Source organism: Camelus bactrianus, chromosome 14 (genome assembly GCF_048773025.1).
Source record: "Camelus bactrianus isolate YW-2024 breed Bactrian camel chromosome 14, ASM4877302v1, whole genome shotgun sequence".
Lineage (NCBI taxonomy): Eukaryota > Metazoa > Chordata > Mammalia > Artiodactyla > Camelidae > Camelus > Camelus bactrianus.
Window position 1 is genome coordinate 5699902 of NC_133552.1, and position 27068 is coordinate 5726969.

Consider the following 27068-nt stretch of genomic DNA (forward strand, 5'->3'; position numbering starts at 1 on the left):
TGATGCAAGAAAATAGCTCCTGGAAAGCCCTGCGTGCGAGGTAGGGGGCTGCCTCCCACCCTGGGCTCCCCTAGAACAGTGAGCTCCTTCCATGCACTGCTCTTGTCTCCTTTATTTGAAATTCTGGTCAGTAATTCCTACCCCTTTCACTGTAACACACCCATATACCAACCCAGTGGTCCTCAAACTGTAGCAGACTTGCGAATCAGGTAGAGGGCTTGTGAAAACACAGAATGCTGGTCTGCCCCCAGAGATTGCAGTTCAGTAGTTCTGGGGTTGAATCTGAGAATTTGCATTTGTCAAGATCTCGGGTGACCTTGATGCTGCTGGTTCTGGGCCCATACCCTGAGAACCACTGCTCTGAGGACTAGCACACACAACTGGTGTTAATGATGGCTGTGTGAATGAGTGAGTGAGTCAGTGATGATGAATGGATGAATGGGTCCAAATCCCCTCTAGCCGCCTCTTTAATACCCTCAGGACTCATGTTTTTGTCCTATGGGAATATCTTCACCAAAACCCTAACCCTACAGTCAAGGAAGGCTAATTTTTTTCTATTTGTAGACAGTCTTTTTCATCCTAACAGGCCAAATACCCTGTAATAAGTAGTTTAGTCTCTCTTGCTAATTCCAGGGCACACGAAGTTCTCAACTGTGAAGGTGCCAGAAGTTCTCTGGATTCAAAGTGTGTCTATCCAGATGGACAGACTGGGGAGCCAGACTCTTCATTGCTCTCTCTGCTCTAAAAACTCCCAGCCTTTCCTCTGAACACATAAAAGCAGGCTGGGATGAAAGGCAGAATGAGCTCGGTGCTACAACGATGGTGCCCACTTGGACGCCATGACACTTGAGCACGGAGGAGGCTGGTCTTGGGCCATTGGCCAGCTGGGCCTCCACCTGGAAGCCTGCTGCTGCTCGCCGGCCTTTTGGCCTTGGTGCGAGCATTTTTCACCCAAATTGGGCCACTCCTCACCCTCAGTAACAGGGTGACAGCAGGTTCTGTCAACCATGCTTGTTTCTCAGCTGTCTGCAGACACGTTCCCTGGCACCAAGTCTTTTGCTCTTTGGTCATTGTAACAATTAATTATATTACATTTTGCCATTGTAATAGAATGACATATGTCTACAGAAGAGTAGAAAAAAAGGGATAAAGCACTTCCCACCACCCTAGAAACAACCCTGCTGACACGGACATTCTATCTATTTCTTCTCAGTTCAGCTCCTATGGTCAGGGTTGTTTGTTTTTAATATATATGTGATGAGTCCGTGTCTATATCTTCTGCAAAAACACACTTTCTACAGAAAAGGAAGTCTTTTTGTTTTTAAAGACTGTGTTTTTCATTCTGCGTGGCCAGCTGACCTGCAATTGGTAGTTTAGTCTCTTATGTTAATTTAGGGCATAAAGTTCTCATCTGTGAAGGTGCCAGAAATTCTCTCTTTCTAGCTTAAAAACTGATTTTATAAGGTAGAATTATAATTTTCCCACTTTAAAAAGCTGATTTAAAAATATGATTACTTAGAGTCATAAGCTACCTTTGTATTCTATTTTTTTTTCATTTAAAGGAACATGATATATACGGATTTCCCAGTGGTAATGTAAACTCTTGGAGAATTACTTTAAAAGTCTCCTTTAGACTCTCTTTATTTAGATCAGTGATAACCAGAAAACATGAAACTCAACTTAAAACCAAACACAGAACAGTGGTCGGACATAGAGTGTGAAAGGCAGCATGGAATTCTATTTAGTGCACAACTCCAAGGCTGCTCCAGTGAGCCCACGAGCAGTGGTTTCGTGACTGTGAGAATCAGACTAATCAATTAAAAATTAACCCTTAAGCCTGATCAGTAAGTCTTACAATCAACTTTGAGGCTCAAGTTATCAAGTTTTATGAGTCTTCATGTATGCAAATCATTAGATGCCTACTTCCTTTTGGGTAGCATAAACCAAGGTGAGGGGATGTGTTCCCTGGTTCAGGTAGAGATGTGTGATTTCCAGTGGGTCTGAATCTAAGTCTTAACTCTCCCACACAGGGGATGATCACCCCTCAAGTTGCCTTCAGGAAGCACGGTACCTCATCCGCACTGTCAGAGGGCAATTTCTTTGTCCATTGAGGGCTGGTAAGCAGACATTTCTGATGGCACAGGGTACCAGCTGGACACTGGCTAGAACTCTCAGAGGATGTGGTAACACCGCAGCAGAGCTGCTAACTATGATGATAAAAATGTAAACAGGGGTCACCTTTGGGTGGAAAAATATGAATTATTGAATTCACTTCTGAATACAAAAAATAAAAAAATAAAAAACCCCACAGATTTTTAAAAAATGAAATACAACTTAGTGAATGAATACATGTATGCACACATGTGCGTACTTCAGCTTTTTAAGAACATAGAATGAATGTGTATCCCCCAAACCATCTTGAGGACATAGTCCTATCAAAATCAAGTTGCCGTCATCGAGACCAAAAAATGTTCCCTCGGCGGGTAAAGGATCTGATGACGCTCGTTGCCGTCCTGCAGCCCGTGCGTGCGGCGGCCCCTCTGTCAGTTCGCTGGGGCTCCGTAACGTGCTACCGCAGTCGGGCAGCTTCACCAGCGGAAGTCTATGCTCTCACAGGCCTGGAGGCCGGGAGTCAGAAACCAGCGTGTTCCTTCTGGGACCACCCAGCGTTTCCGTCCTCAGGGACGGCAGGGCTGGTTGCTTGTGGAGGTTCCGAGGGACACTCCATCCCAGGCCTCTCTCCTGGCTTCCGGCAGGTAGTTTTTGGTGTTCCCCAGCTTGTGGCCACATCGCTCCAGCCCGCCGCCTCCGCCCCTGTTGTCACGTGGCCTTCTCTTGCTGTCTGTGTCTAAATTCCCCTTTTTAATAAGGACACCAGTCATCAGATTAGGGCCCACTAATCTACTTCTCCAATTTATTTGCTCTATCATTTGTTGGCAGAGTTTAGTGATCCACTATGACCTTGTCTTAACTTGATTATATCTACAAAAATCCTAGGTCCGAATAACTAGGGTAGTGCTCAGTGGTACAGTGTGTGCTTAGCATACACGAGGTCCTGGGTTCAGTCCCCAGTACCTCCGTTAAAAATTAAATAAACCTAATTACTCCCCCCCCCCCCCAATAAAAACCAAATAAGGTCACAGGTACCCCAGGTTAAGTGTCTGGGATTTAGAGATACCTGGGTTTAAAAATGCCTGGGGTTTAGAGGTATCCAGGGTTTATAGGTACCTGGGGTTAGGACTTGAGCATATTTTTGGGGCACACAATTCAGCTCCAAATGACTCCTTACTAAACTCTGCCAACAAACGGTGTAGCAAATAAATTGGAGAAGACTCACTGGCAAAGCTGATTTTTAGACAAGTAGGAATCACTCAGAATCATAAGCCAGTAGACCCTTGCAGGGGGCCCAGCCCTTCCAGGGTCGGGGGGCAGCAGACAGGGACCAGCACCCACACCGCCTGCTCCTCCCCAAGAGCCTACCCCGCTGCTCCCTGCTCCCTGCCTGTTCTTTACGCCGACACTGAAGTGATGCTATTAACACTACAAGAATGAAGAAAAAACCCAAAATACACCTCTTGAAAACTAGAAGCAAACTGCATTTTACAGACTCACCCAATCTGTCCTCATCTGGGTCTCTCTTTAACTAGAATTGTTTGCTCCCTCAAACCTAGACCTCAATCCCTATTGGGTTGGTTATTGCTCCCAGACACATTCCACTTGCATCCCAGCTTGCCTGGGCAGTGGCACAACCCAAATCAGATCACGTGACAAATACAAGGGAAGATTCCCACTGTGGTCCAAGTGGGACGGATTCCCATGAATCCTGCAATTTGGCTTCGCTTTAAGCCAACAGCTGAAGGATTCTAGAGACTCATATTCGCCGAATCTGCTTTACCTCTGGATTCCTTAATTTTTTAACTATTTTATGATGCTTCACCGATTTCCTCTTGGCGTGTAGAGGTAGAGCACATGCCTCTCTGACCCTCATCTCTCTAACGATACGTGTTGTCATCTGTCTGGCGTGAGTATGCCTCGGGACTGGTGGTGGATTAGCTTCTGGTTGAGATTTATTTGGAGCATAGTAGCCGTTATCCTTTAAAAATGAGTGAGAAGGGATAAACTGGGAGTTCGAAATTTGCACCTCTTGGGGGGTGATGGAAGTAGGTATCTTGATTGTGGTGGTGGCTTCATAGGTGTGTACGTCTATCAAAATTCATGAAATTGTGCATCTGAAATATGCGTAGTTTACTATACAGAAATTATACCACAATACATTTGTTTAAAAATTTTTTTTTAATTTTTAAAAAAAGCCCCCTGGGAAAGAAGCCTTTCTGTTGGCTACACGGGCTGAGACAGAATCACCTATACCTCGTACTAACCCCTGAAAGTCTCTTCTTACTCTCTCACAACTGACTGTGGGCAAGGACCACCCTGGGGCCTCTCTCGCTCCCAGAGGTGTGGTCAGAGGCAGTGAGACCATCATATCTAGTATTGTGACCAAATGACTGAGGACAGAAGGATAAAAAGTAGGGGGAGATTTCCTCAAGCTAATATAATAAATACTCTGATCTGAAAGAGTAAAACCAAAACCAAACAAAAATGGCTTTGGGTGAAAAAAAATTTTTTTTCACAATCTGCATGTGTCAAATGGCTGCGAGCTCAGTGTGCACCGTCAGAAGAAAACTTCCCCAGGGAAGTCAGTATCTTGTTGGTACTACCTCTGAGTCAGTCAGAATTGTTAAATGAGAAAAAACCTGCAACCTGGTCCAGTGCTTTCCTGCTACTGGGATGTGTGCGACTGAATTACGCAGAGAGACGGTCAATTGTGTATTTATCGGGTTTATCATGATCAAGTCTGAGTTAGGGGTAAATCCAAGTGACCTCTTGAACCCCAGGGTTCTGTGTTGGAGATGCCTGAGGGGCCCAGTTCTTAGGGATTTTCTGAGTCCCACATGGACTCCTGTTTTACACTCGGAGCAATACTGGGAACATGCATTTCAGTGATTGGCCTGGTGTTCAAAAGTTAAGCCACGGAAAGCACAAAGCAAAGACTTAGCTGCAGGGAGCAGAGTGAAAGTGTTCCATTGGTCCAGCACTGAGAAATGCGGCCGCAGGAGGGGAGCAGCGGGGATGTAGGCATTTGGGACTGGAAGCCACACCCCTCCTCTCAGGGTCACTCATTGGAGTCTCCCCCACCTACCCACAAACCCCACATGGGCCACCTCCCACCCGTCACCATATGGCTGGCTCCTGTCCTCCAGCGTGGATGTGCCCAGGAAGGTGGCTCTGCTCCAGCACAGCATCCTGATGGAAGGCAGAGGCAGACAGCTTTTCAAATTAGATTCCGAGGCCTGATGAAGGGCCACTGCCATGGACTTCCAGGAGCGTGTTCTCATAGCTTCTGCTTTCTGCTTGTCACAGATCTGCTGTTGGTGAACCCCTGGGACATCTGGGCCAGGGGCATTTCAGGGTTAACAGTCTCAAAGAGGAGTCAGGGGAGAAGCCAAGCTGTGTGTGGGGCCAGTGCAGGACTCAAAGGAAACCAGAGCTCCTTATCATCCGGGCCATCGCATCATTCTAGCTCCAGGGCCATGGGAGATGTAGGGCTCCTTGTAGGCCGAGAAGTGAGAGCACGTTTATTTTTTTTTGCCCTTGTTTCTTTTGCCCTCCTCCTCTATTAGTAAGCCCTGGTAGGTACAACCATCACCCTTGGGCTACCCCACAGTTCTTTCCAAATGGCAGCATGAATCCCTGCAGTGGTCCACATTCCAGACTTCTCCTGATTTCCTGTCCCTATTAAAATGCACCGCCTCTAACGTCTGATAGTGATGCTCTGTGAGATTTTTATATATAATGTCTCATTGAGTACTTTTGGCCATCCTGGGAGGCAGGGGATATATTAGCCCCATATTCCGGGAAAAGCTCAGAGAGGTCAAGACACTTGCAGAAAATCTCACAGCCAGTCCAGGAGGGAACCAGGCTTCCAGCTCAGTTGGCTCAGAAGAAGCCTGTGTTCTTTCCCAACATTACACTGGTGCTGGTGGGGTCAGTTCCTTGTGTCACACCTCGGGGTGCCTGCTGACCTGGTGCTGGAGAGGCAGCAAAGCCCCCAGCCCTGCACCTTCACTTGCTTCCTTCAGCACCAGTTTTTTCTGGTGGCTGCCTGCTCTCCTATTAGGGAGCCTTCTGGTATCATGATTGCAGGATTTGTGACCCAGGTGCAGGGCACATGCCTGTGGGACCAGTAAGTTAAATCTAATGGGTATAATACATCACTGTGAAATGCACCTACTGTAGTTTGGAGAGGACCAGAGTCCCTGGCCTCTTCACCAGAAGAAGGTTGGATTCTATTCGGCCACCGCAGTGCACATGTGAGCAGGGGCTGTGAAGCGCACAGCTGGGCTGGGGACACCCGCGTGTCTTCTGGGGGCAACTCGCTTCCTGATATCTGCAGACCAAACAAGGATGAGAGTTAGAAGAGGAAGTGAAAACACACACCTGTTAGGCTGATGATGCAAGGGAAATAAATTTGAAAAGAAATGCCACTTCAAATGGGAAAGGCCTAGAAATTGCTCTTACTCTTCTGACCCATGATAGGGGTCTTTTAGAAATTTTTAAAAAATTAATTTTAAAATTTTTATTTCCACAGAAATTAAGGAAGTTATTTTAAAAGCCAATTCTCGATTGTTGCAATAGTAAGAAAAGGATTTAGCATCCATGCCATATTCTCCAAATGTCACTTCAACCATGAGCTTCTACCCTCTTGCCCACTGATTATTTAACCAGAGTTACTCAGAGAGCAAGCAGTGAATTGCTTCTTTCTGTCTCTGCCCCAGAATACGATCTAGAGGCAGCACGCATTCTAAACCAAGGGCTGAGGAGGACGTGGGTAGCTTCAATAATCGGAACTACTGATCACGAATTATCAAACCGATTTATTTGGCATTTACCACGGGGCCCGTACTCTGCTCCAATTTCTCTTTAATAATGGATGTGCTTGCAAGATGACCCGAGGACCTGGCGATGCCCTTGGCCCTCAAGGACCTCCCCCTGAGGGGCTAATGAAAGATTTAATAAAGCAGGGATGGAAGGCGAGATCATAAGAATGCGGGACTTTTGCTCCTACTCAGGCCACAGTCACAAGATTGGGATGTGGGATAAGGACTTCCCAGTCTTCTAGGAAAGGTAAATAGAAAACCTTAGAGAAAATAGGAACTCAGACGGCGACTTGCCATGCGAATCCCTGGAATTCTGGCGAGTATTAGAGCAAACAAAGGATCTGAGAGTGTGTGACAGTGCTGCAGGGCCGGGAGAGAGGAATGGGGTGGGGGGGGATGTGTGTAGAAGAGGACAAAGTTTAGCTGGTTCGGAGGACCACACTCCCCCAACATTCTAGTCCCCCCACCCCCACCAGGCTCATTTTCACTACTTCCTGAATGAGTCCTATGGTTTGGAACCCTCTGGGCGGCTCCCAGAGGTGCCTGCAACAAGAAGTGTCCCAGGTAGGGACCAGACCGCCCAGTCCAGAGCCTCTGCTGATGGGCGTGGCCCCCGGGGCTGGCTCAGAGGTGACCAGTGCTGACCGGGCCGCCAGGCACTGGTGGCCTCACCACATTCTGCCCCTGTCAGTCACCTGGAGAGAAGGGCTGGGCCAACTTTACCTCCCAAGGTTTCTGGTTGTGACTGTCTTGCTACCAGCTGCTTATGCTCCTGCCTGGAACCTTCCACTTATCCCCCAGCCGAAGACACCATCCTGGGATTGCTTCTAACAGAAACAGGTATAACATCATGCTTTCATTCAGTCATTCCACCAATAGGCACACCACGGACCACACACCGTGCTTGGCTCCGGGAAAGATGGCTAAGGCAAGTCTCAATGTTAGGAGCTCAAATCCAGAACAAGGGCTGATATACAAATAAAAAATAATCCCAGTAGACCGTGGTACATACTGGATGATTTCACTTACATGACATTCTGGGAAAGACCAAACTAGAGAGACCAAAACCAGAAGAGTGTTTGTCAGGGGCTGGTGGAGGGGTGAGGGTGGGGTCGGGAGGGCAGCGTGACTATACACTGCTAACTGTATTTATTAAAACTGGCAGAAATGTACCCTCAAAAGGGTGGATTTTATTGTACGGTAACAATATTTTTAAAAAGAAAATAAATGACAATAGAATGTGGTAAGGGTGGCCATACGTAGTATGACGTGCAAAAAGGCTCAGAGGAGGTGGAAACGCGCTCTTCCTGGAAGGGCCGGGAAGGGGGCAGAGACGCCTGGGCAGAGATGGGGCCAACTGACCTGGGGTTTCTGAAGATGACATGAATTGCCGGAGAGACCAGAGGAAGAGGGCATTCCAGGCAGGGGGAACAGCACGTGCGAGCATGTGGAGGCTGGACAGCAAGCACCTTGTGTCCTGCGAGCTCCCTCTCATTCGGTGTCCCTGGCATGTCGGTGGGAGTCCAAGCCTGCCGCTCTAACTGTGGGACCGTGACTTTCTCTTTAGCCCCCCAACATGTTTTTATGCTGCTAAAGCACACATAGCATGGAATTTGCCATTTCCATCATTTTTATGTGTGCAGTTTAGTGACAGTAATTCCGTTCACAATGTTGGGTCACTATCACCACCATCTATTTTCAAAACCCTTTCAGCACATCCCCCCAAACAGAATCTCTGTTTCCACTAAACAGTACTCCTCGCCCCTTCCTTCTCCCTGGCCCTGGCACCCTCTAATCTGCCTTCTGTCTCTAGGAGTTTGTCTATTCTAGATATTTCATGTGAGTGGAATCATATCATATTGTCTGTCCTTTGGTGTCTAGCTTATTTCACTTAGCATATTTTTATTTTGCTTTTCATGAGGTCTTTGGATTTTAAAATGGACCCCAAGAAAGGCTCTTAATTGAGATAAAGGAGAGGGGAGAAGGAACTCACCCCCTAACCCCGAGAAAAGGGAGAACTCAGGGCGGGGCTGGCAGTACTTTCTGCGGGGGCCCCACACCTGCTGTAGCTCCCCTGGTCAATTCCAGATCAGACAGGAACAGCCCTGCACATCCCTAACTCCCCTGTACTTCCCTGCGGCCCCAGTATCTGACAGAGGCCCCCTTCCCACTGATCTGTTGCACCCAGCATTCTCACCTTCTGCCAGACCCACAAAAGGAATTTTTTAAAAGACTTAAGACAATAAGTGAGCAAGCATTGCAAATAAGGCAACCCAAGAAGCGGGTTTGGAGTTAATTAGCCCTTGAACTGTCAAGCCCAGTTGCTTCCAGTGAGTTCTGAGATTTCGAAGAATAATTAAAGGCTTGGCTGTCACATTTCACAAAGGCCCAACCACGATGCAAGCAAGTTCTACCCGCTGTCCCCGCGCAGTGTCCGGAGACACATGGAGAAGAACTAGATACCCAGTGCATCTTCCAGGTCTGCTTGCAGGTAGAAGTGTCACATTTTCAGAGAATTTTTCCTATTTCTGCACCGAAATTGAATGATCCCCATTTAAAGGGCAGATGTGACTAGCAGAAGGGGCGGCACTTTAAAAACACCTGAAGTCACTGGAGCTAATAACAGCGGACATTTACTAAGTGCCTACTGTGTGCCTGGCACTATTCCAAGTGCCCCAAGAGCCTGTGAGGTGGGGATAGATTTATTATCTTCAACTTATAGGTGGGGAAGCCGAGGCACGGAGAGGTGACAAGTTTTTCAGGGTCACAGAGTCAAGGTCAAACCCAGGGGTCTAGCTCCAGAGCCACTGCTGTCAGCGATGGTACTCGCACCTCCTGTCTCCAAGCCGTCCTGAGTTACGCTGCCGGGGACCCGTCGGCCTTCCCGGTACGCGTCGTTAGTCTTGCCAGCAAGCTTTTATTAATCACAACCTTGCACGTGATTCTGGTCCCTCGTCCTCCAAGAACTACTTTTCAAGCAAGACATAACTCATCTATAACAGATTTAATTCATCGCATACTCAGCATGCTCAGCGACGACTTCGTCGCTCTCCCGCTGTCTGTGTCCACTCATCAGCTGCTTTCTTTGGAGCACCTACTGTGTTTGAGGCACTGTGTCGTGTGACAGAGACAGAGATTAGCCAGAAATTGAGTCTGTCCGGAGGGGCTTACATTCTAGGTGAGGCAATTACAGAGATAATACCACATAATAAGACGTGGCAGTGCGCTACAGATGACATACAGCGCAAGGGAGCACACAGCAAGCTAACAAGTGCCGAGCTCTACAAGGGAGGACAAGGAGGAGAGAAATGCCTTCTAGGATGTAGGGGTGCGTGTGTGTGTGTGTGTGCGTGTGTGTATGGTGCAAAGTGGGGGAAAGTTGGTGGAGAAAAGGTAAAGGAACCAGAGAGGGAAGGGAAGGGAATCAGATAAGATTTTATGAAGGAATGAGCTAGGCCTTTGATATGGGCTGAACCGTGTTCCCCCAAATTCTCGTGTCCAAGTCCTAATCTCTAGTATCTTAGGATCCAGCTGTGTTTGGAGATGGGGTCTTTAGAGAGGGAACTGAGTTAAAATGAGGCTGTGGGGGTTGCGGGGGTCCTAATTTAGTATCACTGGTGAACTTAAAAGAAGAACAGACGTGGACACAGACAGACACAGAGAGGTGAGGGCAGAAGACAGCCGTCTACAAGCCAAGCAGGGAACTCTGCAGAAGCCACCCCGGCTGATACCGTGACGCCCAGCCTCCAGAACCTGAGAAAATACACCTCTGTGGTTTAAGGCACCCAGACTGCGGCATTTTGTTACACAGTCTGAGCAGACAAATACAAGCTTGAAAAAGAGGATTTGGACCCAGGGGGAGAGGGACTGAGGGAAAGGAACCCGTATTGGTAGGGGCAGGGGTGTGTTTGGAACCACTGGACTTTATTCAGTGGGTCACGGGAGCTGAGCCAGGTTTCTGAGCAGACATGATGTAAATTGCATTCATTCAGTTTCTTCGATTTATTCAGCAAACATTGTCTGAGGACCCGCCCCGTGCCAGGTGTCACCCATAACACCCTGAAAAACTGCAGCTGTGGTAAGATGCTTCAGCATGAGCTCTTCAGAGGCACGCATGGCTGTGTGGGGACCACTGGAAAACAAGTGAGCTTGGGGGAAGCATAGGGGAGGGGAGACTAGATGTCCTTTATACTTTTATTCTTTTATCAGTGTCTTTCAGTTTTCTTTTGAAGGGTCTGATAGCAACCCCAGGCAGGTGTCCACACCCCCCACTGCCCAGTCATAGAAAACGGTGTCCGCAGGTCCCCTCTGCAGAGCCCCATGGGCCAAGACACTGTGGCTGAGCTCTGCCTTCTGGAGGCTGCATGATGGGAATATGACTTTTAACAATTTCTTCCCAATGTAAATATAAAATTGAGTTATCTTTTCCAGACTCTATGTTCCACCAGGAGATTTTGAAACAACCCTCCCACGGGCCCCACCCAGCATATCCCTGCATCCGCCACAACAGAAAATGGTCTTTGGATGTCAAACAGCATCTCCAAGGGATGATGACTGGAGAAACAGAAATACGGAAGCAATCCAAAACAAAATAAATCTGTAGGAGATCTACGGTGACGAGTCTTTCTTCAGTATGGTAGGCAGAATGACGCCACCCTCCCGCCCCGAGAGAGCCCATTCACAGGTTGGAATGTATTACTTTGCATTGCGGGTGTGATTAACTTCACAGCCTTGAGATGGTGAGATTAGCCAGGTGGGTTTAATCTAATCACATGAGTTTTTAAAAAGAGAGACCCTTTCCAAGATATGGTCAGAGGGAGACATGACTACAGAACAGTGGTCAGAGAGAGGCAACGCTGCTGCCTTTGAAGATGCCGGAGAGGAAATAGCCAAGGAATGTGGGCAGCCTCTGGAAGCTGGAAAGGGCAAGGAATTGGAGTCTCTCCTAGACCCCCCAAAAAAGGAACATGACAGGACCAACCCCTTGATTTTTGTCCATTGAGACTCATTGGAATTTTAAACTATAGAGATTTAAGGTAACTGACATTGTGGTAATTTTTTTTATAACAGCAAAGCCAGATCTGCTTATTTAAACAACGTGTCTTTTCAGAGTTGACCTTTGCAGTGACGTCAGTTCACGGATGTCCTTACTACCATAGACTAGTTGGTTTTATTTTTCCCTCCAGATTCTAAGCTCCCTAAGGGCAGGGACTGAGTTATTCATTTCAGCATTTCTAGTGCCAGCATCCTGTGTGCCACATAGCAGATTTCAGTGACTGTGAACTAAGTGATTGTGAGAAAGCCCAAAGCAGCCTAGGGTTTCACAATGCCCTCCTGGCGCCTCCAAAATGAAGCATCCATGTTTCTTTTCAGACATAAAGGGGTCAAATCTAATGTCACCATTGATGTATATGTATGTCATTATGCTGAACTGAATTGCTGTTAGCCGTAACCAAGACAACAAGAAATCCCATTCACATGTAGAGACTGGTGAGTCATTCAGACAAGCATCAGTCAAGGCCTGGCCCCTGGAGTACAATGTCACCCCAGGCCCCTTTTCATGAAGAGTGTTTATCAGCGGAGCCTGTTCTAAATGGCTCTCCCTGTGTGATTCATTTAACTGCTCCATCCAGCAAAGGGGTGGAACCCAGAAACAAAGCTTTGTTAGTTTGGATACACTCCTCATGAAATTACGTTTATTTGGGGGAAGAAATGACCATTCATAATTTTTCACTGTTGGATAGAAGGCTTTGTAGTGGCAGTTACAGTGTACATAACACAGCCCCCTCCCCGTCATATCTTCGATATTTATTTTCAACTGTTGTTAGCAGAAATTCTGGGGACCAGTGGGGAAGGGAGCCCAGAGAAAGCCCGGCTGGCCAGGACCTGGTCCACGGCCCCTCTCTCCACACTGACGTTGCTACTGTCCCTGTCAATGTCACTGAGCGTGCTCTGCACACTCCGCGCTACTGTTCGTGCTCGCAGCGTGGACCAGTGCTGAGATGCTGCTGCTGGAATGGCCTCCGCACCTCCTGCAAGGAATTGAAGGGCTTGCTGAGGGTACAGTGTCAGAGCTCAACCCACCCAAGACTTGGGACGTTGAGTTGACCTGGAGAGTTGATTTCTCCTTCTCTTCTCCCAATACCTTGAGCTCCTCTCATTGGAGCCAGAGTTCCAGAGCGCCTGCTTCCAGCCCCTCCCCTTGAGGACAGCCATTCTATACCCAACCCTGATGTCAAGTAACAAGTCCAACTGTGGCTTCAACTGCCCCAGGGTGGCCTCCTCTCAGTACAGTTGACTCCAGCAGATGACAGCTCACTTCAGCGATAATTCCTTTGCTGTAAACTTGAGGGTTGAGAGATTGCTTCTGTCCACAACCCTCATGTGCCTTCTCTTCTGCCTTCCTCCCAGCTGCTCCCCAGCTCCTGGCGGCAGGACCTCATCCTGGCAAGTGATGGTCCAAACTGTGTCCTCAAGGTCTGAGAGGAGCCATTCTTTCCCTGCCGCATCAAACCAGTCACCCAGCAGGGGTTCTGGTGACTTTACTGGGCCCCAGGCTAGCACATACAGGTTCAGCAAGTCTTCAGCAGCAAACAGGAAGTGGAGAGTAGGGTATTAGAGTCAGGCACTTGCCACACAGCTTTTTTCTGCTTGGCTTGTGTTTGAGTGTTTCTGTGACTCCAGTTCTGACAGAAGCATATCGAAATCAAGACATATTTAATGAGTGACTAAGGTATTTTAGCTGCTGAAACTTAGCTTGACCAGGAAAGAAAATGTATGGGCCGACAATTGGAACAAGGGTATTTAGAAAGAACCATTACCATTACTTCATAAAGCATTTCAAATCCTAAGCTATTACCACCCGTGCTGGTCCCATGCTATTTGGTCACTGGGAGAGCAGCACTGGGCTCAGGGCAGGGGCCCCAGAGCAGGTTCTGGGGCAGGAAGAACCTGGTGAGGCTCCCAGGCAGGAAGGCTCTAGTGGTGAGGGGCCTCACTAGTCCCCAGGTAAGGTCAACCAAACACAACTTTGCCATGGAGAGGCGAGCCAGCCGCCAAGAACTGCGGAGCAGAAAGGCCCTCACTCAGTCCAAGTGAACAGAAGGGTCACGACTAAGGAGAAAACCTGCCATGAATACTCCACCAGAGGGCCAATATCTCTGTGCTCAGAATTGTTAATATCAGAGAAATGCAAATCAAAACTACAATGAGATACTCACACCAGTCACAATGGCCATCGTTAAAAAGATGACAAATGATAATGCTGGAGAGAGTGTGGAGAAAAGGAAACCCTCCAATACTGTCGATGGGAATGTGGTTTAGTGCAATCACTATGGAAAACAGTATGGAGATTCCTTAAAAAACTAAAAATAGACTTAGCATATGATCCTGCAATCCCACTGCTGGGCATATATCTGGAGGAAACTCTAATTCAAAAAGATACATGCACCCTAATGTTCACAGAAGCACTGTTTACAATAGACAAGACATGGAAGCAACCTAAATGTCTAGCAACAGATGACTGCATAAAGAAGATGTGGTGTGCGTATATATATATATATATAATGGAATACTACCCAGTCATTAAAAAAGAATGAAATAATGCCATTTGCTGCAACATGGATGGACCTAGAGATTATCATACTAAGTGAAGTAAGTCAGACAGAGAAAGACAAATATCATGTGATATCACTTATACGTGAAATCTAAAAAAAGACACAAATGAACTTATTTACAAAACAGAAACAGACTCACAGACATAGAAAACAAACTTACAGTTACCAAAAGGGAAAGCAGGGAAGGGTGGGTGAGGGATAAATTAGGAATTTGGAATAAACAGACACACACTACTATATATAAAGTAGATAAACAATAAGGTCCTACTGTATAGCACAGGGAGCTGTATTCAATAGCTTGTAATAAACTATAATGAAAAAGAATACATATGTATATGTATAACTGAATCACTATACTGTACACCAGAAACGAATACAACATTGGAAATCAACTATATTTCAATAAAAAAGAGAAAAGACTCATCCTCTCTGGGGAAAACCGGGAAGTGACAGATGGGATGGGAAGACAGAATCTCTTAACTCCTCCTTCAAGATGGGATGAGAATGAATGGGCTATAGAAGCCCCAAGAGGAGGAGAATACTGGCAACGCTTAGCTGAAAGGAGCGTGTTAGGGATCAGAAACTGAAAATTTGAGAGGAAGCCGGGACCTTCGGGAGGAGAGAAGCCACCTGGGAGGTCGCAAGTCTGGCGCAAGAGTGTTATTGGATGTGAGGAAGTTGCTGTAAAGATGGCACCCCTTTCTCACAAAGATAATCAATCAAGGATAGCTTCCTGCTGTCAATTTGGATCAGTCACATGACCAGGGCCCCTCTCCTCTCCTCTCCCAAACCTCTCTTCCCTTTTTAGGTTCCCCTGTGTAGGTTTCACACTGTGCAGAAATTGGCAAGCAGACTTTAACATCCATCTATCTCTATGGACCTTGTTATAAACAAAAGGACCTTTAACTGAAGAGCATTTTTCCACATGTCATCTGTTAAAATCTGCCAACTGCTAACCTATCCAGTTAAAATTAAAAAGCAAGCTATACAAGCTGTTTTATTTGATCACAGTGAAATAGAGAGCTTAAAGGTGTCTTTCAAGTGACTCAGGTCAAACTCAATAATCCAGTCCTGGGCAGAACAATCATGATGACATCTTATTACAGCAGGTGAAGGTGGTGAGCTGGAGGTCTGCAAAGTCACAGGATAAACATGATACATCATAACAGGAAGGGATGGCTATAGTACGGGAGTGCAGAATTTACACGAAAGTTCAAGATAAAACTCAAAATTGCAAAGAAATGTATGCCTTCCCTTGGCCATGTTGGCCACACCCCAGAATCCTACGTTCCAGTAGAAGTTCGAGTGGGAAGTTTGAAAAGCTCCGGGAACGTAAGGAGGTCACACCTCGCCCAGCCTCCCGTGTCCTCATTTTCTTCACTTCCTCCTTGGTAGGAAAGTCAGACATCACATGTCATCATAGACATTGAGAAAACATACAGTATCTAAATATATACATGAGCAGCAACCCAACATACGTAGGGAAGATACCACACTCTCCTTTCACGTGAAACACCTATAACAAGAACCACAGCAAACAAAGAATGAATGACACATCAGTATCCTGATGTGGTCCCCCAGCCGGGGGTGTGGCTGTGGACAGTAAGGTAGGTTTTTGGAAGAGGACAGAGTAGCTCAATGCTGGTGAGATAAAACAGTACTATGGTTTGCTAAACATCTTCCCAGGTGTCTTTGGCATTTTTTCCTTCTTCTTGGATTCGTGGCTTGTCCAGTGTCTTGGTCTGCTCGCTTCCCTGTAGACGACCTCTCCAAGGCTCCCGAGGGCTCTGATCACACTGCGCCATCCATCACACCCCCTGCGCAGATACCCGTGGGGGTGCCCTGTTGCCTCCTAGATCTTATTTAAGATCCCACAGTTTAGGGCAACTCACCCTCTTAGCCTTAGGCGGCTGCTTTTTTTTTTTTTAACCTTAATCAGACCGGGCTGTGTGCCAGCTCTCAGCTGCCTTCTCAGATTTCTGGGCACTGTGCTTTCTTCCTGGGATGGCCTCTTGCTGCCACCACCCCCAGCCAGCACTGTCTGTCAGCATCCAGGGCTCATCTTCAAAGCTCAGTTCATCTCCCCTAGGAAGCCTTTAGGAATCGTCTGTCTCCCGTGGTTCCAGCACGCTTTGTAGCCCTGAGACAGCTGTGGTCCTTTGTGTAGGCTTCTTCGCTCCTCTCCTGGAAGGCAGCAACTTGAGGGTCAGGACTGTATCTTGCCCATCTTTGCATTTTCCACGTTGCTCAGGCACACGTGGCTCCCATGTATTAGATCTCAGTGTGTTGGCCTCGGGCAAGTTACTGCATCTCCCTGAGCCTAGTGCCCTTGTCTATAAAATGGGGTAACAACAATGTGTCCTTTGTAGAGATTAGTGTCAAAAGGAAGTGCGTTCAGGCAAGTAAAGTGCTTAGTGCACAGCTTGGCATGTGGTGCAGCTTCGTTGCTATGACGATCAATGTTATATCAATTGTACCTTATTCATTTCATCCTAAAATGGTCTCTTTTTAGTGTTTGGTGTCTCTCCCAACTTCCTCATTTAGTGAAGAAAACACTGCTTGCTAGATTTTAGTGTTCTTAACCCTACCTGTATAGCAAAGTCATCCAGGGAGCCTTTAAAAAATGCTGATGCCTAGATTCTACCTTCCAAAAACAATGCTTCAGTGGGTGGGGCCCAGCCATCAGTAATTTGTATTCCCCAAGTGCTTCTCGTGGAAAGCCAGGATGGAGAGCCCCTGAAAATGATCAGAGCATTGACCATTGCTATCACATGTCCTTTCAGCCCTCTTTCTAAAGCGAAGAGCTGTAATCTTGGTGGACCCGATCTCTGGACTATCTCACTAATACCCAAGGATGTACATTTCTCCTCATTCTGGAAATCTACCCCCATTCTTTCTCCCTAAGCTCCTGTGATGACTCAGCATTATACGACTTCTTCATGTCCCTTTCCATCTCCTTAATAGTCATGTGCTGGCTCAACTTACTGCATAAAATGCTAAGTGATGAGAACATAAGGGAGGAGGATGAACACAGAAAATCCTTCCAACGCTCCATTTCTCATTTCTCCTCTCTGATGAGAGGTGGGATCAGTCCCACCAGCCACGAGTGGGCAGAGCCTAGGAGCGGGCACAGGAGGGCATGGTCCGCCTGCCTGTGCCAGCATGGACAGAGGATGCACAGTCAAGGGGGCTGTTACAGCCACCAGCAGAGGGTAATTGAGGATGGAGAGATGCAGATTCCTGTTTCTTGCCCTCTGGCCTATTAAAAACCTTTGTTCATAATTATATGTATAAACCTGCTAGTTCTTACCAGGCATTGAATTTCAACGGGAATTCGGCCAAAATAAGGACTGGAGAATCAGCCCCACGGTGGCCAACCTGGGAATGCTTAGCCAGTCCTGTCCCGCTGACTCAATTCTCTCTTTGAAGTGCAGGACTTATGTAACTTTAGGATAAGACTGAACCCAGTGGTTCTATTGCCAAGGTTGGAGGGAAAAAAAGGCTGATTAAATTTGAGACATGGCAGATACTGCCAAAAGGCAGAGGAAGTGTGATCTCTGAGGAGAGAGAGAGAATTGTATGTGCTTTGGAGATACAGGTATTGGAAAAATGGATTCGGAGAGTAAGATGACTTCTGTGGAGCAACTGCTCCAAGGAACCCACCCTCTTTCCCTGACCCCTTAGACTCTGGTCCCGTCTGGTCTCGGGTGGTTGCTGTCATTTTCCAGTAAATCTGGAATGTGACTTTAAAATCTGCATGAAAAGGCCCATGAAATGTTGAGGTGATTCTGAGGGCTGGCTCCATTTGTCCCAGAGCCCGGGTTCTGGCTTAGGTAGCGGACACAGCCCACCCGCCCCCAGGAGGACTCACACCCCGCCCCCAGGAGGACTCACATACCGGGTCAGACTTGGAGCTGACCCATGACCCTAGAATGCCCTGGGCTTTAGTCCAGACATGTTCAAGCTTAAAAGTTTAGCTGGATGGGACCTTGGACATAATTTTTACAGGTCAGGAAACTAATGCCTAGAGAGAGGAAGTAAGTTACCCGGATCACATATCATGCCTGTGGCAGAGACGGAACCAGCACCGGAACATTCCAGCAGCCCTGCATCTGCTCACTCCCTGCTCTGAGCTGGAGTTCACTAGGCTGGCATCAGAATGGCACAAGGGGGCTGGAGAAAGAGATTGTTTCTGGGCCATAAGCCCCCTGGTCCTTCGATTCTAGGGGGACACTTGAAAAGTCTGTCTGGCCACTAATTGCACAAATGAAACAGAAGAGTGCCATTCTTAATGCATGAAGTCACTGGCGCCTGTGCAGATCACCTATGGAAACAAGGTGCTTGTGTTGACTGTCACAAACAAGGCTCTCCGAGGCTTCGAGTTGCAGCCGAGAAAATGTGAGGAATCTACAAGACATTCTGCAGCTATACTCAGCTCTTCAAACTCAAATATTTGTTCTAGATCAGGAAATGGCTCAGAGCACGGGCACTATCTCAGCGCGTGATTATGGCACGGGGTGGCCAGCTAGGTGCCCTGGCGTCATTCAGGATGTCTCCAGCCTTAGCCACTCCCCTAATCAACACCCTTCAACAACAACAGCACCTGAGTCAGAACTAGTCTGAAGCCCTTCCTGGGCTGGGAGCCCAACCCTCGATTTACTCCCTTTGTTTCCGGAGCCCAGAGCTGCCTGGCGCCCCCTGCTGGTGACCATGGCTTGCTCCTCTTCTGCTGCTTTGTGAGCCTGGACTGCCGTATCCAATAGTGAGTCAAAGACTTGCTGTTTCCTATTTTACAAGAGGCTTCTCTCTCTGCTTAATTAAATACCCAGTGCCTGGTGATACCATGTCTTTTCTGCCACCCTCTACCTTCCTCTTACAGGCAGAAGGAAATTCATTTGGGAGTAATTGAGGGTGGATTTTGAAATCCTTCCCCACCTCCTGGGAGCCACTAGGATGGATGAATTCCTGGCTGGAGGCAGGTGATGTTCCATGAGCTCCAGGCCATCACCTCTGGGCACATCAGAGCCTTTAGCCAGTGTGCTCACCACGCAGCTGAGACGGTGGAGAGGTTTGCCAGCTGTCTCATCAGATGGAATGCAAACACAGAGAGGGAGAGCCCAGCGGGGTGGCTACTCCAGCAGGGACGCAGGGGGAAGGACGGCTGCCCTCTGCCCAGCAGGGCTCCCTGGCGCCCGTCTTCAGGCCGGAAGAACCTTGAAGCTGCTGGAGCACACATATACTTCCCCTGGCCACCCCTTCTTCCCTGTAACTCCTGTATCAGGAGGGGGAAAAAAAGCCTTTTACATCACAATTGAAAAAAAGACTTCTACCTGTCTGATGAAAAAACAGTGACTCTCAAGTCCATCTATATTGGAAGTCACTGATTTTTAAATTCTTTACTCAGATTGTTAAGGAAGAAGGATTATTCGGGAGCTGGACACAAACTCCGGCTGTTTCATAATTTTGCCTAGGGCTTACCCTTCTTGCATTAAAAAAAAATCTATTTACCACACTAACGGGGTAGATTTCCCCCTCTCCTCCCTGGATCCTGTTATCTTCCTAGCTATGCCAGGAGGCGTTCTTAATACTACTGCCAAGTGGTCTATTAATCCAGCTTTCCAATGGGCACTGCTTAATACTTTGCAAATACTGATGAGCTTTAAGGAGTCACCTAATCTGCGAGCCAGTGGCGATCTGGCGGTCAAGTCCAAGGCCTCGCTTTTACAGAAAAGGAAGTCAGCACTGTTGATGGAATTTAGAGGCAGGCAGGGCTGAGACCATGGTCGGTTTTTCCAGGGTTGGGGGATGGGTTTAGCCCAGGTTTCACAACTCTTTCTTTGGTTCTCTCAGCGACCACTGACAAAACCACACCTCCAGAAAAGGGAACACTTGTACACTGTTGGTGGGAATGTAGTTTGGTGCAGTCACTATGGGAAACAGTATGGAGATTCCTTAAAAAACTAAAAATAGACTTACCATATGATCCAGCAATCCCACTCCTGGGCATATATTCAGAGAAGATTCCAACTCAAAAAGGTACATGCACCCCAATGTTCATAGCAGCACTGTTTACAATAGCCAAGATGTGGAAGAAACCTAAATGTCCAACAACAGATGACTGGATAAAGAAGTTGTGGTATATATACATAAAATGGAATACTACTCAGCCATAAAAAAGAAATAATGCCATTTGCAGAAATGTGGCTGGACCTAGAAATTATCATATGAAGTGAAGTAAGTCAGACAAAGAAAAATATCGTATGATATTACTTATATATGGAATCCAGAAAAACAGCACAAATGAACTTATTTATAAAACAGAAACAGACTCAGATATAAAAACAAACTTATGGTTACCAAAGGGGAAAGTGGTGGGGAGGGATAAATTAGAAATTTGGGATTAACAGATATAAACAGATACATAAAATAGATAAACAACAAGGTTCATCTGTACAGCACAGGGAACTCTGTTCAATAGCTTATAATAACCTATAGTGAAAAAGAATACATATGTATAACTGAGTCACTATGTTGTTTACCAGAAACTAACACAGTATTGTAAATCAACTATACGTCAGTTAAAAAACCAAAACCAGAAAACTACAGCTCTATATTCTGCTCTCTCTCAGGCGTCTGGCTTCTGATACAGAAATAGCCAAAATACTTCCTTTCAAGCTTTCTGTGTAATAGAAACCTTACTCAACTAATTAGGACCCAGCTCTCTGGAATTCCTCAATCTCTGGCATTAATTAAACATAGAGAGCATTTTTCTCTCCATAAAGCAAGAGAACTGGGGTAATATAGATGAGAAAGGTGACCTTCTCTGACTGTCAGAGGATAAAAACCCGACAGGGCAGGTTTCAATCTAGAGCTAACTGCTGTCCTTGTGTTCTGACCGTGGAGAGAGAGAGACCTTGGCATGAGGGTTTGTTTATGCTCTCATCCCTTCTCCCGGGGCCAGGATGTGGATTCTGTTTTAGAAAGCGTGCAATGCGTTGGTGGATGATTCTGGAGGAAGAGACTAGAGGGAACGTGTGAACACACACAGGCACACACACGCCTGTGGTTGCCATGGGCCTGGTGTTTGTTCTCACTGGCTGGCTCAGCAGAAAATTCGGCTGAGTTGCAAGACTGTGTTGTGAGGGTGGGCGTTGTAAAGAGCAAATACGTTTTTCAGGTTCAGGAAAACACGAGAGAGGGAGAGCCAAGGGAGGGAGAGGGAAACGACTTTTTTTTTTTTTTTTTTTTTTTTTTTTTTGATTAGTAATAACTTTTAAAGTCAGAGCTGAGTTTCACCTGTTAACCTTGGGGATGTTGATTCATCCTGCTGGCCCTCAACGCCCAGTGCCCGAGGTGAACCCAGCTCCACCCTGGAGGCGCACCCTCAGCCGGCAGCTGTGACGTAACTTTTTGTTTTCAACGCATGTACTGAATATGCCAGGGCTGACCCAGCGTGATTGGGTTGAGAGCAAAAATCTCCAACCTGACAGTCTCATCATATTGGGAACGTTTAGAAGAGCCATAACCCAGGGCTGGTTCATAATCATTGCGCTCACTTCACATGCTCACAGTCAGTAGATGCAGCTATGGAAAATGGGACCCATTCCGGAGGTCATTGAGGGTCCTTAGATCGGGAAGGAGGAAGAAGTAAAGTCAGTGCTTGCTTCAAAGGTTTCAAAATTTCCTTAGATTTCAGAGCAACTTAAATCCCCAAAGTGTAACCAAGGACATTGCCGTTAGGAAATGGCTTTGTTAAATGAATTTGATGTTGGCCAATTTAAACAGAATGACAGAGTGCATTCACAAGCTGCAGAACCACAGGCGGAATTAGATTGGATTATTCTGACAGATGCTGAGAGAAAAAGAATACGATTTTATTGTGAAACTAGAGCTGTATAAATCAGGCAGGTATTAAAAGATTTAGGGAGAGATGGTACTTTTTAGGAACAGAGTTCTATGAACAGACTCCCAGACATAGAAAACAAACCTGTGGTTACCAGGGGGAAACCGGGGGAGGGTAGAGGGATAAATTGGGAGTTTGGGATTAGCAGATACTAACTACTGTGTATAAAATAGATAAACAGTAAGGTCCTACTGTACAGCACAGGGAACTATATTCAATAGCTTGTAATAGCCTATAATAAAAAAGAATATGAAAAGGAATATATATATATATAACTGAATCACTATGCTGTACACCAGAAACTAGCACATTGTAAGTCAACTATACTTCAATTTAAAAAAAGTTCTCTTTTAGTGTAATCCCTGTAAAATAGCCACCACTTAGTTACTAAACTCATTTTCTTTTAGCCAGCTGTCCCCCCAATGCTTTTAAATCACAAGTAAGTTGAATGAAAATGGGGAGAGGGAATTGGTGCCTAATACTTCTGAACTTTCATGGGTTTTTTTTTTCTCCTTCAAGAATTAAGAATATTGTTCACCTTTCTGGGAAGTGGAGTTGTGCTGAGAATTCACTCAGTGAGAAGTGGCGAGTATTCCCATCACCCCTGTGTCACGGACACGGCAGTGCAGACCTGGCCAGGGGAACCCAAATACGGATCCCAGCAAAGGGTGGACCGTGAATGCAGGGGGTGGGGCAGGGCAGGGAAATGGGAATGAGGTTTTGGGAAAAACTGCCTAGGTTTTATCCCTATATTTCTTCATGTATTCAATTCAGTCTATTAAAAAGGAGCTCTAAAACTGAATCTTTTTCATAAAGAAGCTGATTTTTTTTTTTTAATTTCCAAAGCTATTTTTCTAACCTGATATAACCAGAAACCTTGTTCAATCAGAGATGCTGAGTTTGTCTGGGGTGACAAGACTGGGAAGCATTAGCACCACTTTGCACCTGCCAGAAGACTGATTTCCGTCCTATAATACTATTTTTCATGTTCCTAAGACAGATGCACTCAGTGCAGCTGGCCAGGAGGAAGTGGGGAACGGAAGGGCTGAAGTCTGGACAGAGGGGAGAGACGCTCAGGCATGCTACCTCCGTCTTAGCCTGGCTTCCCTGGAAAGCAGCGCCCGAAGCAAAAGCCCGTGCTACCCTTCCACTGGGGCCCGCCATCCCAAAGCGAGAAGAGGGAGGGAACAGGGGAAAGAGGCAGGGAATGGGTGAGGCAAACAGAGGATGCCTAAGGGGGCTGGCCCTGCTTGTTGTCAGTAGAAACAACTGCGTCTCAGGACAGTCTTTCTATGGGGAGGAGAGGAGGTGGGTTTGTCCATCTGCTCTCCTCTTCCACTGGTCAAAGCTTTGCACCACAGGCAGCAACGCCCCTGACTTTTGTGAACATGTAGACACTGATCCCTTGGTGTCTCAGGACAGAGTTACAGGAAAGCCCCACGCTGGAGCTGAGGTCCTAGGAATGTCTGGGATAGGAGACTTGCTCAGGCTCTTGAGAAGCTGGTCACAGCCCATGCAGAGCTGGTCAGCACAGCAGTGGCTGGAACAGAAAAAGTGGCCAAAGATCTTAAAGATGTGAGAAGGAGTGAATCTGATGCGTGGTGTCTGGTCTAGCCCTCTCCCTAGATGTTTCTTCGAAACATGGCATCTTCAATCGTTGAGTAAGCTACGGGGATTCAGGGGATCTGGGGTGTCTGACTGCTTACTGTTTCCCCAGTATCTGTTTTCCTCTTGGGAGTAACAGAGCCTCCAGGTTTCCCAGCCTCCCTTGCAGATAAGTGTGATCTTGTGACTTAGCTCTGACTCATGGGATGTGACTGGAACTGTGTGTGCAACTTCTAGTAGGTGTCCTTAAATGAAGAGGGCGTGTGCTTCTTTGTCTTTTCCTTCTTGCTAGCAGTTGGAATTCAGATGTGAGGGGTGGTACTCCAGCAGCCATTTTGGACTGTGAGATGACCTTGAGAACAGAAGCTGCCCATAGGCAAGCAACAATCATAAGGAACCTGGGTTTCTGTCTCCACAGAATCACAAACCACCCCTGAACTGCTTACTTCTAGACTTTTTTTTTCAACAATAGAGAGATGTAAACATTTGTCTTACTTAAGCCTCCGTTATTTGGAGGATTTTTCTATTCCTTTGGCCAAACAATTCTAAATGGTATGGCACCCAAAGCAAGGATAGCAGTGGAAGAGAAGCATCTGTATCCACTTTAAGAAATGGCTCTCTCTTGCCTGTGTCCCCCACCCTTGCCTTCTCACACCTGTGATGAGCCTGCCTGTGACATAAGTAGTAATCACTACCTCTACTCTGAGTCAGGCACTGTTAGGCACGTTGCATCTGCTGTCTCATAGAACACTCACAATGCCTCCATGAAGTAGGTACAACGATGCCACAATGGCCATTTTCCATAACTGGTCATCTTGCCCCCCAATCTTGCCCCTCACCAATCCGCTCTCTAAATAGCGGCCTGATAGATTCTTGCTTATCACTTTTCTCATAGCATCCCTCTTCTGAACATCCTTCTATGGAGTTTCAGTTGTCCCATGCCACATAACAAGTCACTCCAAAACACAGTGGCTTAAAGAAACCGATAAAGGTTGCTGTTTCTGTTGATCAAACATTCAGGAAGGTCTCAGCCTGGCAGTTCTCACTTGCTTGGGGTGTGGGGGTCTCTCATGTGGCTGCAGTCATATATCGGCTGGGGCTGCAGTCATCTGAAGGCTGGACCAGCCTGCCCCTCAGCGGGCCAGCTCACATACCGGGGAAACTGGCGGTAGCTGTCGCCGGGGACTTACTCCTCTCCACCTGCGCTTCCCTGCACGGCTGCTGAGTGTCCTCAGGGTGTGCAGGTTGGCCTCCCACGGAGGGAGCCACCCCAGGCACTGAGATAGAAGCTGCATTGCCTTTTCTGCTCTAGCCTTGGGAGTCTCACCCCATCACTTCCACCATATTCTAGTGGCTGAGGAAGTTGCAGATATTTGCACTTTCTGCCCAGGTTCAAGGAGAGAGAACACAGATCCCACCTCTGCATGAAGTAGCGTCAATGATCAGTCGTGGAGTGGAGTATGTATTGGTGTAGCCATCTCTGGGACACACAAAGCCCGTGTCTTCAGCCATGGAAGCAACCTCTGCCCACGAGGGACACGCCGCGCCCAAAGCCCATTCTGGCTAGCGTTGCTTTCTGCCATTCCTGCTTTTGCTGAGCGGCAAGGACTCTTGCCACCTCCACGGCGTCTTCTGCAGAGGAGTGCTGTGTATCAGCGATAATAGAATGCAAAGAAAGCAATTGCTTTTGAGCTTCTAACATATGATGTGGTTTGTTCTTTCTGAGAAGATAGATCCTGTGCTGGTGCCCAAGAGCCCCTTCCCCCCAGAGGCCCCCTCACCCCACAGCCGTGTCGCTCTCGCCTCAGGACTGGCTCTGTCTGGCTGCTTCCCTAAACTGGAGACTCCAGTCGGGCAGTCCACGTTATAAAAGGGGTGGAGTCTGGACTAAGCTCTTTACGCAAAGTTCTGTCGCACTTTCTCTGGGCTCCCATCCCATCTCCCGACTCAGCCAAGGTGTGGATTAGGGTGGAAATGTCTCTCCCAGCATTGAGGGACCATGGTGATGCAAAGGTGACCACAGTGCAGATGGTGGGTCTGGGTTTACTTTGAGATGGATGTGTGAGTGTTAAAGCCGTGTTTCCAGTGTGTCCGGGCACAGGGACGTCTGTGTGAGCAGAGGAGTGTTCCTGTACCAGGGAGAGAGGACGTCTCTCCGATGGCTCAGGAAGGGCTGAGTCTGATGAAAACCTCAGGGGAGCAGCCTTGGTCCTTTTCAGCCTCTTAGGAGCCCTCGGCCATGGCCACCTGGGCCTCAGTCTCTCCTGCTGTCAGCCTGAGAGCATAATACTTGACACGTTCCTTCTACCCCAGGGGTGTTGTGCCAATGAATGTTTGCAGAGTGCACAGGGGTCCTCTGATAAAAGGTGTACCCTGAGTACAAAGTATTATTGTCAAATATGACACAATGCAGCTAAAAATAGGGACGTGCCACTGGGCTGGAGGGCAGAATGTCTCTTCAGCGTGTGCCTCGGAGGAACAAGTGGCCCAGTGGCAGGAGAGCACGCAGTAGCCAAGAGCTGATGTGCAGCAGAGGGGCCCCAGAGCAGGTGAGGAGAGAGAGGGAGAGGAGGCCCTGGGCCGGGGCCCCGGGCGGGGCAGCCCCGGTGACCGGATGACAGGCAAGAAGGCTTGAGCCAGCCAGGCTGGAGTGTGGCCGTGAAGCTCACATGCCCACAGCTGCCACCGGCCTGACCGGGGATGGAGCGGGAAGAGTAAATGCTGCAGATTACAGCACATCTGCCGAGCCCAGCGGCGTGGCAAAGCACGGGGGGCAGAGCAGGGTGCTGGCAGTGCCCCAGTTTGCAGGTGCCACTCAAGGCCAGAAGGCAGGAGTGTCCTTCGGGGCTTTTGCACAAAACCCCAGAACAGGTTGTGGCGTCTGCGTTCCCACTCCATCACTTTGGACACAGAGCAGTGAGAACAGAGCTTCCGCATCCGGGGCTCTGTGGTCCCCAAACCACTGGTCAAAAGCATCCTGTTCTTCCGCTTAGCGTGAGCACGTGC